We start from the raw sequence: 14,186 nt of genomic DNA on the forward strand, positions 1-14,186 counted from the left end.
AGAGAAAGACCAAGAATGAGATGATCGACTCTGTAAAAGAAGCCGTAGGCATGAGCCTGTAGGAGCAGAGCAGGGCTACTGAGGACAGGATGTTGTGGACATCACTCACTGGTAGAGCTACCAGGAGTTAGAGCCAACTTATTGGCATGTAACACACCCCATACCTACTCTGACTCCAAGACCACAGCACAATAAAATATCTCTGTTAGAACACTTACACAAATTTATAATATATTTTTTTACATAGCTCTTTTTTCCCCACATTTACACCCTTTGCCTTTAGACTCCAAGCTTTTAGACCATGTCTTATTCTTCTTTATATCTCATGTACCTGGCACACTATCAGCCCACACAAGAGACCTAACAAATGTTTACAATGCACGAATGCCTTACAATCACCTAAAAATTGTTTCTTGGCTTCTTTGGTGGAGGCATCTGAGCAGTTGTTTAGGGGAGCAGAGGAAGCTTCTCCAGGGTTCCCCCATTTGGTGTAGAGGTCTCTATGTGTTGCTTGAGCTCCACTGAGTATGAAAGGTGAAGTGGAGCTCACTATCTGTGCTTCCAGGCCATGAGTATGTCTGCACTAGAACTGCTGCCAAGTAACACACTGTGGCCCTGGCTGAGGCAGTGAGAAATATGATGAGGAAAATAACCAACCCAGAAGGAGTTTAGGGAAACTAACTCAAATGACTCCACATCCAGCAAGGAGAAAATCATAACTCAGGCAAAATGATAAGGAAAATAAAGAACAGACCCACAGTTTCTATGGTTTGAGCATTTCAGATGGGGAAAAAAGACCAAATCTGAAAGAGAATCTGAAAGTAATAGTCATAGTGGCAACTTCCTTTATGAGAAATAAAGTAAAATATATATTATCCCTTAAAATGTACATTAAGTTACATTCTGTCAGTGTGAATTGTATCTGGAATTAAAAAATCTTACAAATTTCTGTATAATGACGACAAAGTTATTTTTCAGAAAGGGTAGAATTCTTATCTTTACATTTATTAGTTAATTCTTTTTTCTCCAGCTGCCGATTTATTAAATTTTATTGAAAGACAGAGGTGAATTACTGAGATTAAACTTTAATTTACTAAACAAATAAAAGTAGTGTTAGTAGTCTCAATTCTTCTTGATGTACATTTCACTCTTCTAATCTTTTCCTCTTCTGGTAAGTGTCAAGATGGAAGAGGGTCAAAGAAAAGAGAGGAGATGTGTGTGGTTTTGAGATCAGGCAAAGGGAAAAAAAGTAAGTGGAATCATAAGCAGATGCTTAGCTAGATTCCAATGCCAAGGGGAAGCAACCTGCAGCCAGAGCCTCCGTTGGAAGCTGACAAATAAAGAAGTCACACTTCAATTACATTGTCTGTGATTATTTGTATTGAATTGTCTTGCTTTTACTCTTATTGTTGATGTCAGTTTGTTTTGTTTTGTTTTGTTTTGTTGGTGCATTCAAGGATAATTTTCATCCATAAAATCAGAATGTTTTTTTTTTAATTTTAATAACTGATGCTATTAAAGTTACGAATTTTTTTTTAAAAACCTGGTTTTACCATAAGCTTCTGAGCTCAACTCACAAATGGTACTGTCCTATTTATACGTTTAGCAAATGTTAGCAATTATTGTTTTAAAAACTTTAAGTAATGTTTGGTCTCACTTACAAATTTAAACACCCTTTCAATTAACAGCAGTTTAATGGGTTAATACTTAAACACTTAATACTTATTTTTTTTCTTTTTAAGATATTACCTTAGCAAAATCTTTCTGAATGATAAATAATCATATAATTTAGTAGCGAATTTATAAAATGGCCAATCATAAGTTCTCTTAAACATTCTCATAAAATTTTTAAAATGCCAATTTAACTTTGCAGGTCAAACAGCTAAAGTTTTTAGATTAGAGTTATTTTAAAAAACAAACTATCACAAACATTATAAGAATGTAACATTTAAGACAAATCACTTTTTACCTAAAATTTAATACTATAATTTTGATTCTCTTAAATCTTTCTCCATGTACAGAATTTTAAATCTCCCTGAGGTTAAAAGATATATTTACCCCTAAGGAATGTCAGTTGTCTGAGATTATTTAGACCAGATAGTTCAACCATGATGCCATTTCTTGTTCATAACCAGAAGGGGACTCACTGAATAATCTTTTTCATAATTATTGTTATTGCTTCATAACTTCATGGCTCAGGTCATGAGCCATGAACCTGAAATTAAAGTATTCAGACCATATCAGCATCTTTCCAAATTTTCGACTCAACTCATAAAGAAAGAAATGAATATACTTCATACAATGCAGGTATATTGTATATACATATAATTCCTAGTTCTAATCCACAAAATAGATTAATTAATTAGATACATTAATTAGAAGCAATTCCCATTTATGAAAAGTGTCACCATCTTTTATTTTTCTATTCACTCACAGAAGCCTTCAGAGTGATCACTCGAATGGAATTTGCATTTTATAACTATTATGAAACGAAGTGTGTCACCCTCAAATTTATATGTTGCATATTGTCAAGTCATGTTGAAGCCCTAACTTCCAATGTGACTATATTGAAGATAGGGCTTTTAAGCAGGTGATTAAGGTTAAATAAGGTTACAGGTGGAGTCTCAATTCTATAGAACTGGTGTCTTTATAAAAGAGGAAGAGATAACAGAGATCTTTCTCTCTCCACCATGTGAGAACACAGCAAGGCAGTGTGTGCGAACTAGGGAGAGAACTCTCACCAGAAACCTTACTCCGCTGGAAATTTACTCTTGGACTTTTCAGGTTCCAGGCTGTGAGAAAATAAATTTCTCTGGGTTAAGCCACCTAATCTATGATTTTATTATGGTAGCCTGAGCAGACTAAGACAGATTTTGTTAAAGACATGTAATACAAAGATTAACTTAATAGGATCTTGCATTATCCTATATTTTGGGGGCCTAGAACTCTTAGGGATACTTTTTTTTTAAAAAAAAAAAAGATAGCTGATTGAATTGTGGATGTTTTTATAAAATATCTTGGATATCTTACTAGTTGTAAGCTAATTGGACTTGTAATCTTAGTTAAAGAGGCTACTTTACTAGTGTTTATCTGTGTCTAATCTCTTATCATATCTGTATTGTGTCTAGTTTTAAAATCGTAGAGAGGGATCGGTTTTTGAGAATGTGCTTTGTGTGCGTAACTAGCTCATCCAAAAAATAAATCAGTTTAGATGCATCAGGTTGGCAGGAGTCAGGTGAAATCCTGGGAAATGAAACAGGAGTGATATGTTTTATCCAACTTCCTCAATGCACAGCAGTTCTTTAGTTGAGTGGAAGGACTGGAGGCAAGACGAGGAACTGCTCTGAGTTAGGAGCAGCCTCGCAATAGGGATCCAAAGTATCAATTAAGGTGTCCTAAAATGTTCCTCAAACACAGACGGGAGCAGCCCCCAGCTACTCACAGCCCACTGTGTGGGGAAACAGAGGAGTATTTATGAACCATCCACCACTGATGCATCTGCCACACTTTCTGGTTGAGTTCCATTTGTTCTGGAGGAGAGGCCAGGAAGACACAGAGAGGATGGCTCTGGGACTATGCAAGAATGACAGATGTAGAGGGATGTTAGGATGTATTTGTTTTCCTGAGACAACTCCTTCCCCTGAGAGGGAAACTTAAGTAAGACTGGGAAGGAAGAACCTTTGTTATAACAATGACTCCCTGTTAGGTTTTAATGTCAGTATCTGCATGAAACAGGTATGTTGGGATCCTGTCCATTAGATGCTCCACTCAGAAGGCAGAAGGGTGACTCAGGACCTGAATGACTTGACCTTTCTTTTCATGCTGGGAACTGGACAGTCGAAGAGGGAATGAAAGGGGGATTAAAATATTGAAATAATGTTTGACAAGGAGAGGAAGAATAGAGAGGAGGGATTTTCAGGATATTCCTGTCAGCTGGACTTCAAGTGACTCAACAGGAAAAGCGAAGGGCTGTTTTGTATTGTTCTTCGGAGCCACATACATTCCTAATGACCTGTTGGTGAGATATTCTATTTGATAATAGCTCTTCTCTTCTCTATCAGATAGCAGGTGGTGGCTTACTTATATACAAAGAGCACTGCTATTGATGAGCCTTCTCTGAAACAGGATGAAGTTGATACTTAAAATAAGAATAGTCTTTTCCCAAGTAATAAAAATAAATCATAGCTCTCATCTAAGCTGTTTCAGGGCACCTTCAAATGTGAGAAAAAAAATTTGTAGCTAAATCATTTCTAAGAAAATGTGACTACTTCTATTAGTGTAGGAGGCAGGACTTTTAACTATGACAATTTCAAAAGTATAGCATAATTTTGGTCAAGAGTATAAAACTGCAGTAAGTAGTTCACAAATACCAAGGATTTATTTAAGTGTGTTGATTATATGGCAAGGTAAGGCAATAATTTTAAATTCCATATCTTCTCTGTAAGTCATTCTCTGAGGATTCTTCTTGCAATTGCTTTCACTACTCCCAGCTCTACATCGCCAGGCAGACCCTTGTAGTTCCTGCCCACTGGACATCTCCACAATGGCTATTCCAAAGATGCTACAAGCTCAGTATGTACACTTTGCTACATTTCATCCTTTTTCCTAAACCTGCTTTTCAGATTGCATTTCCTGCCTTAGTTGGCTAAAAAAGAAACTTGACATGCGATCAGTCACCAAGATATCTCCTTGATATCTCTGACATCTACCCACTTCTGTCTAGCCCTAGCTTCAGCATTAGGTCAGTCCTCACTGCCTGAGCAATTGAAATAAGCCCTTAACGTGTCTCCATGACTCCAGTCAGCCATTCTCTAATCCGTGATTGCAGTGAGGATAATCTTTCTGAAAAAGCAAAGTTCATTCTCTCCAGGCCTTAAAATCTTTTCATAGCACCTCATTGAATGATGGATAGAGTCCAAACTCCTTAGTTTGCCAAACCAGTTTCCATTATCTTTCTAATCTCACTGATTGCCAAATCTTTTGCTCCTGGAATTATGTTTCGGTCAAGCTCAATTTCTTTAAATTCTACTAATGGGCTTATAAGAGAGATCATTAGGAGTTCATGATGTCTCCATGAGAAATTTTCTATTTTATGTTTTAATTTTGATAATTATTTATTAAAATACTATAAGCATATTCTGAATCATCCAGGTCAGTGGATTTCAAACTTTAGCACACATAGGACTCACCTGGAGATCTTATGAAAGGGCTGCTCTGTTCTGTGGCCCAAGGCATTTCTAATAAGCTCTTACGTGCTGGCAGTGCAGCTACTCTGTGGACCACAGTTTGTGTAATAAAGGTCCAGAATGATCAGTTTCTAATTGAATACAACCACAAAAATGTCTCGTTGTCATGGGCTAACAAATAAAGAAGAGAGACGGGCTTAATATTTTAAATAATACATTCATTACAAATGAAGACCAAATAATGTCACAGCTTGCTATATAAATAAAGATCTGGCAATGGGTCCAGTAAAAGATGATGAAAGAATTGAATCATCATTTAGCACAAAGTAATATAGGCATGTCAGGCTCAAAAGATTTGTAGTTATCAAGACAATATTATCTCAGCAAGAAATACCACTCATGCCATTAAATTGATATTGTTATTTGGAATATTAGTTTTGTATTTTTCTTTATAATTTATTTATCCATCTGTTTTGGTTTCATAATTATATAATAGCTATAAACATTGGGATTTATACTTAGGATTTTATTTCTACATAGTTAAGAAAACAATTTAAACAAACTCCAGGGTGTAAGATAAATTTACTCTTTATAATAGGTCTAGATACTGCACAATTTGGGAAACACTGGACTAAGCCAAGTCATGTCTCTTTGACTTTGCTGCTATTATCATTTCTGCCTGGAGTACCCTTCCTTAATCCCTTGCCAACCTTGCCACCCTGCCATCATGTCCACTTAGCAAACAGTTACTTCTCCCTAAGGCTCCCTTTCAGAGACTCATTGTCAGCTTTATATTAAACTGTGCCTTATCCTGATTCCTTTCATAAGATCTATAACACTTTACCTCACACTTGACTTCATGTGTTTGCTTACTTTGTTGGTCGTCTGTTCTATTCCAAGGACAAAGGTCTTGTCTTCTTTGTCTTATTTATATTTGATCAGTGCTTGGCATAATATACTTGCTCAATAAATGCATGGGTGCATGTAAAACTTGGCTTGCTCCTTCCTAGACAGAAAGAGTGGGTCAACATATCACATGTTCATATTTGTGGGCCCAAAAAAAAATTAAGAGTATAAAATAATTGTAATATACCTCTATGTGTAATTTGATTTCAATATAGTAATTCAAAAGGCTTCCTTGTCTTCTAGAGAATCTGCTGAAAGTCTGCATTTTTGCTAATTTTCTAGAGGTCTGCTTGTTGAGGTCAAAGCTTAGAGAATTTTCAAATAATGCAAAAAAAAAAGAACGTCGTGATTACATTTTGGTTGCTGCATCATCAGAACTAAAAATAGAATGGAATAACCGAAAAATCTTTACTCAAATCTCCAGCCAAAATATGCTTAAACATTATGGGTAAGGTGGAATTATTAAAACTTTCAACTTTTAGTTATGCAGGATAAATTCTGCAGCCCATTGAGTCTCCTGGCCCCAACTTCCCTGTGTTTTGGTTTTGCCATTCTATTTTAGTTAGCACCTTCACTAGAGCTGGATGAGGGGGTGGAGCTGGTTGTTTTTTTAAAAAAGGACAAAGCCTAAAGTACATTTGGCTTTATTCGATAATGAGACTAATTTTTCTGGCCTAGATATAGAAAAGGTCTACTTCCTAATAAGACCCTCTCTGAATTTATCAGAATGATGGACAGTGTGGGGTTATGACTATATTACTACGCATATCCTGTTTGAGAGAATGGCTTCGATAGAACAAAGTTGGTCTGGCACAGTACAGAACTAAATTTGTATTTTATATGCATAGCTGCTGCCACTGCATTATGAAAACAAGACTCTTTTGACCCTACAAGCCATATAGACTTGTATAGCTCAATGGTTTTGGAGATTAATTCATTTATATCTTTAACTGAGCATTTCTCTACTAAGAATAAACAATCTAAGAAGAAGATTTCTATTCAACTCCTTCAGAGTTACTTATTTTACTCCCTAGCAGTATCAAACTATACTCCATATTCATGATTTTCTTACTCTTCCATGATCCTTCTTGCTGGAATGCCCATCCTCTTCTGTGATGGTTAATTTTATGTCAACTTGATGGGGCTAAGATGCAGAAATAGCTGGAAAAATGTAATTTCTGAGTGTGTCTATGAGGGAATTTCCAGAAGAGATTAGCATTTGAGTTGGTGAAATAAGAAAAGTAGATGGCCCTTCTTCCCAATGTGGGTGGACGTTGTCCAATCTACTGAGGGCAAGAATAGAAAATAAGTTGGAGGAAGGGTGAACTTTCTCTGTTTGAGCTGGGACATTCGTCTTCTCCTTCCCTTGCACTCAGTAGAGACTTATGCTGTTGTCCCCTCCCTAGCACCCCCTTCTCAGGCCTTGGACTCAGACTGAATTATACCACTGGCTCACCATGGCAGATTACAGGGCTTCTCAGCCTCCTAGTCACATTAAACAATTCCTATAACAAACATTTTATCAGTACTGTTTCTGTGGAGAACACTGACTAATACTTATTCCAAGGAAAAACTTAGTTTTTCAAAACCATCCCCAGATATTACTTTCTTCGGAAAGCTTCCCAGTCATCACCAGGGAGTGACCCAGTTTCTCCTCTAAGTTAGCTTTATGTCTGGTATGAACTTTTTGGACATATGTAATACACAACACCCCATTTGTTGACCTGATCTCAACAGTGAAGGAACAAATACAAATGGACATATGGAATTTTAAACTCCCGGTACAGTGGAAAGAGTACTTGATTTGGAGTCAAAAGATGTGGTTTTAAACCCTCCTTCTTCATATGACCAAGTGGAGAAATCTCTCTTTTGTACGCTTTTTAGACTGGTCTTCCACATCAATTTTTCTCTTTGGGAAAAGAATGTTAATCTGTTTGTATGCCTACTCTCTCCCACAGTTCTGTCATGTAGTGAATGTGTGTTCAAATATTCATTGTATTGAGTTAAATTAAACATAGCATTCTCATTATTGTACCAATACTGTCTTCCGTGTTTCACACACAGGACCTTGAAACAAAATCACAGGCCTTTTTTCCATTTGGTAAAGAGGAAAACACACAGACTAAAAACAGATTTGCCCTATTTATTTTCCGATGTGTCAGAAAATTGTCCAACCCACATTTCAGAGAAGGGGGGTTATTTATCATCACTGCATATTCTGTTGTCTAGCATTGACTTTCAAAGGAAATGAGTTAGTCTTCTAGACTTTATTGTCCTTGATGTCTTTGCTCTACCTGTACACTCTGCTCATTTCTAAATAGACTCTTCTCCTGGGAACCCCATTTTTGAGATAGATATCTAAACCTCAATCTTTATTCTGAACATCTTAAATGCCTACGCACTAACCACAGCTGTTTGTTTATTCCCTGTTTCAACAGGGACAAATATAGTCACTAATTTTTGCCTTTTAAGGTAACAGTCCGATTTAATACTTGCGGGGGGCAGGGGAAGCCATTATAGTCATAGGAGAAACAAAAATACAGAATATCATAGCAGTCTGTGTTCTTCGAACATTCACACTGAAGACAAAAACAATGTTTATACAACATTACTTAAGGGAACAGGAGAAATTTTGCAGTAGACAGGATATCTAAATGATTGCTTTTTTAGGTAGCTTTTGAAACTTTTATTATGGAATGTGGTTCATCAGAACTCAGTTGGTATTGTCTTAACCCATATGTTATTGCCAGAAATTCAGAGTAGCCCCCAGGAGGGAAGCGCCCCCCTTATTTTTGGTTATGAGATATGACTGGAGGTCATGTAATGGGGATATTCACATTTATCAAGTTACCCCCACATGATACGGTTCTGACTATACTTCTCTGACATCAGTTTTTTTGGAGCTGACGTCGTATTCCTTGAGCAATAGTTATACTTTAATGTTTGTATAAACCTTTATATTTTGTATATTTTATCTCGTTTAACTCTCTGTAGTATTCAGAACCCTTTTAGCTGCAAATGACAAAAACCAACTTAAACTAGTATAAGCATTAAAGGGGAATCTTTATTAGAGGATAAGAGCTGAACTGAAAACTTCAGGGGTAGACTTCATGATCTGACTTCGATCATGGCAGGAGTAAGATGTTTCCTATGACTATCTTTAACCCTATAACTCTCAGCTCAGCTTTTCTCTCAGATAACTCAGTCCGTTGGGTTTAGCTTTTCATGTTTCTTAGTGCTTGCTACCTTAGAGGAAAGATCCTCTGTGTGTTCATAGAGCAAAGCTCAAAAAAGGACTCCAGTTACCCATCTCTGGGACCATCAGAGTAGAGAGAGGGTTGGGGTGTTATGATTGGCCAGGTTATTGCCACTTGCTCAACCCTGTGGTCTGGAGACTGGTGGGGCTGTCAGAACCAATAGGTGATTCGGAGCTACATGGGGTAGGGAGGTTCTGCTCCTTGAGGGAAACGGACTACTGGGAATTGGACGGCAGATGCCCACTCTGTTACCAGAAAACTTTGACAGGTAGGTGTTATTTTCATATTTTAGAGGCTCGGAGGGATTGATTTGCCAAAATTCATACAGATCGTGAGCAGCTAAATATTCTAATCTATTTAGTTCCTTTTGTTGATCTTCAGATAAGAGAACACATTAACCACTTTAAAAAAAATTCTTTCTTCTCTTTAAAAGGGACTCACAAATAAGCACATAAAGTTACCATCACAAAGTAAAAGAATAATTGGTTCACTTTATGACCTAGAAAGAAATCTGGAATATTTTGCAAGTGGTTAAAAAGACAACAAAAGGTCATTTTAAATATAGAACAATATTGTAAAACAGGAACACCAAAGTATACAAATATTTTGCTGTAACTTTTCTACTTATTGAACATATTCTATAAAAAAATTATAATTTCAAGTTTTATTATTGGTTTTCTTTCAAAATAGATTTGAAAAAATACCACTGGGGGAAAAAAGCCTCTTTGAAAAATAGTACAATGTGCTTTAAAACATACTTTTGCACTGATCTCACTTTCCCATTAATATTTTTCTGGATATCTGGTTGGGGTGGCAGAGAGAGTTGGGTCAAAATGTCACAGAAGAAAGGGCAGAATCAGCTTTTTTTGTTAAAGCGTAGCAGCATGGGGTCCTGGTCATAGGAACAGGCCAGGTTCAGCAAAGTAACTGCCAGAGATCAAACAGTATCTGGTCAAAAAGCCAAGCGTTTACATCTAAATTATAATCTCTGTTTCTAGAGGTAAAAAGTAATCCGGTGGGTTGTTCTTCCTCAAATCCTAGAATCTCTAAAGCCTAATTACCAAGAAATATTTAAATATTCAAATTTAACACATTGATTATTATATAATTTCATCATTAACTTTTCTTGCTTTATAATGTTTCCTAACGAGCTTCAGAAGCATCAAGATATTTCCTCAAGAAATTTAGAAGGAAGTTAACTGAAAATGGAGAAAGCCATTGATAGAAGTTTTATGAAGAAAATAACAGACAAGAAAACCAGTATTAGGTTGGGCTGAGAGAAAAAAAAAAAAACCTGCAACTCCCTGAAGTGGGCTTACAGTGTTGATTGTAAAGAAAAATGAGTTAGACTTTATGGACAATCTTATTAAATAAACAAACCAAGAGAAATTATAAGTACACAGTTTTAGGGAAACAAATTCATGTATCATATATCTTAAAATCTGACTGAGGAAAAAAATGACCATAAGTTAGAAAAATTTCATAATGAATATAAGCTTTTAACCACATAATTAAGAAGCTTCTCAAAAAGATAGCCACTTTCAGAGCTCAGACTAAAGAGTCTATATCTATCTTAAAATTATTTTTATGGGTTTTGCCATTTGACATTCTTTTTCATTTTAGCAATTTTCATGAGAGTAAATATAATAATGCATTTCATATAATAATGCTTAATTATTATTATCTACTATTTATCCAATGATCTCATGCTAGCTATAAACATTAATTAATTGAGATTTACAAAACCTGTGAAGCGCCAAGTACAATGGCCAGGTTGCATTTAACCACTAATTTCTCTAAATGCTGCTTTGAAGTCTTTGAATATTTAACTAGTGATTATAATTCATGTTGCTATCTGGGAAACTTGAAGTAAACTCATTTTATCTTGTTCCCATGGTTTTCAAATAAAGTTTTTACTCATGATTTCTGGAACGAGCCACAGGAAATTTGAATAATTTTGACTTAGAGTTGAAACTATGTCTTTAAGAATATTCAGACCAGCGAGAAAGCTATGCTGACATTTCAATCCTCTGCAACTATAGCAGTGATATACCTCATTATTCCCACTTTAGTATTTTCCACAGCAGTCAGTCTATAAGGCTTCAGACTCTGTCCCACAGAATAAGCTGATCTCACAAAGATTTATCATGAACCTAGCTTCCTTCTTTTTACACTTCCTCTGATTCTCTCCTTTGGCTTTCTGTCCCAAAAGTATAGACTAGAGCGATGAGCTGATAATCCAGAAGCCAAGCGTCCTCCAAGTATGTAACAATAACTTAATTTCACTTCTTTAAAATGGTTTTATATACCAAATGCAGGTAAAATAATGCCTGTTGTACAATTTCTCAACATTGTGGCCACTATAAAGTGAGATAATATGTACAGTTGCTCCTTTTTGGAGTCTGTGTTTGGTTCACATTCATTCAACAACTACTTGTTCAATGCCTATTATGTGCCATGCTCTGTTCAAAGGGCTGGGGAAGCAGTGAACAAACTAACAAATAAACAAATAAATAGTTGTTCTCATGGCACATATGTTCTAGTAGGCAGAATATATATAAACAGTAAAAATATGTAATGTGTTAGATCAGAGGTCCCCAACTCCCAGTCCGCAGACCAGTACCAGTCTGTGGCCTGTTAGGAACTGGCTGCACAGCAAGAGGTGAACTAAGCGGAGCTTCATTTGTATTTGGAGCTGCTCTCCAGCATTAGCATCACTGCTTCAGTTCCTTCTCAGATCATCAGGCATTAGATTCTCACAGGAGCACTGGCCACTGGTGCCAAAAAGATTGGGGACCACTGTGCTAGATGACGTTATGGAGCATCTTGATTCAATATAATTCCTATCACTAATGAGCTATGAAGCCTTGGGAAAATTATGTGACCTCACTATACCTGTTTCTAATTTGTGAAATAGAAAAAACGTACTTACATTTTAGGTTTGTGTTGAAAATTTATACTCATCACAAACAGTCCAGTTTGATAGTCTAGTAAGATTTAGTGAAATCAGATAAATTTTATAATCATTATGGTAACAAGAGACTTTTTATGATAGCTGCTAATTCTTAGAAATGAGATTTGAACCCAGGCAGTCTGACTTAGGTTCCTGTGCTTAACTAATGGCTTACATCACCTCCCACCACTAATAATAGCCGAGAGCTTCAAATGTGTAATCTCATTTAACTCACACAAGAACCCTATAAAATAAGAAACAATACCACCCTTCACAGCCCCCTCCTTTGAGCTCCTGAGTTACTATCACCAACTGAGCAGCATTCTCTTCTTAGAGACCTGAGTCCTGGCTCTGTGGGCCTCTCCTCCAAGCTTTAGTTGCCAATTACCCCAATCTTTTCTCTTTGTACTCCCTGCCATTGAGGTGACAGGGTTTCCTAAAATTGCTAGCTGTATGTACCTCATTGTCCTCTTTTCACGTTTTCAATTCTCCAAAACTATTTAATCAATTTCAACACAGAAATTAGTAAAGTTTCTGTTGAAATACCTCCTGTGGTTTTAGGTTTCCTGCTTCAACTCAGACTGATTTGTACTTAGTACCAAAAATGGTCCCCAAAAAACCTCACAAAGAATACTAGTAATCTATGGCATTCACCACCAAATGCCATTACAATTAATTGAGTTATCCCCTGCAGTTGATTGTGATGAAGTGCTAGCTCAAGGAAATGACCACGCTTTTTTTTAACACTAAAGTCTTTTACGTGGATGGCTCATGATTTATTTCACCAGTCTCCTATCTTTTACGTGGATGGCTCATGATTTATTTCACCAGTCTCCTATATTCGGGGTAATTTTCAATTTTTCACTGTGATGATACCATAATAAACATTTATAAACATCTATTATCTCTCTTTATATATGATATATATATATATCCCTTTGCATTAGTATAAGTATTAGTGTAAGTACTTCTTTAGAATAAGTCATTAAAAAGTAATGGCTAATAATGTTGAGAAATTATTTCTGGTAGTGGAAATGTAAGTGATTTTTATTTTCTTCTTTATAATTGTCTGCCATTCTGATTTCTTTTCCAATAGAATATTTTACTTTTGTGATAAGAAAAAATGAAGTTGTCTCCTGTCTCCCAATTAATGCTATTAATTTTGTCACTATCATGGCACAAATGTACTTTGCCATGATTTAATGAGATTTACAGCAACTGTCAGCTGTACAATAATTGGGATAAATCATTAAATCAGCTGAACTGATTGCTATGGTTTATTTTTTGATCAATTCTTTCTTCTCAAGGGTGAAAGTAATTTTCAGGTAATCGCAAAGTGACTCATGAAATCATAGAAGCTCTAGGTTGGAAGGGACTATATATGTCCTAAAGAAGCCACAATTTTAATATTAATATAGATGATGCCTATAATTTAATGTTATTAAATACTAATATGTTGAATATTAGCAGATCCTCAAGGCCTTCTAGTCTTCACACTCTGCTCTTTTCTTAGGCAAACTTGTCCAAAACAAAAGCTACAATTATCAACTATAAAGCATTACTCACAATTTTAACTGTAGCCTATAATTCTCCTCTGATCTCAGATAGGTTTTTAAAAATCAAGAATAAGGATTTCCATTGGAGGAAACAGGATATAGGTTTTAAATATAAAAAAAAAATTGGACCAAAATTAGAAGTATCACTATATCCAGCCCCTGCAGAAGTAGAAGAGGATGCCTAGGCTGGGGAAAAAATGGAGGAGGGGAATAGGGTATGACCTCAGATGAAGTCCAGGCAAATAGATCTTATTTATTCTACTTATAATTAGGTGAGTGGTGGGGCATCAGATGGAGAACAAGACTAGGCCACTGCCTAACTCATTTA

Source organism: Rousettus aegyptiacus, unplaced genomic scaffold (genome assembly GCF_014176215.1).
Source record: "Rousettus aegyptiacus isolate mRouAeg1 unplaced genomic scaffold, mRouAeg1.p scaffold_m13_p_5, whole genome shotgun sequence".
Taxonomy (NCBI): Eukaryota; Metazoa; Chordata; class Mammalia; order Chiroptera; family Pteropodidae; genus Rousettus; species Rousettus aegyptiacus.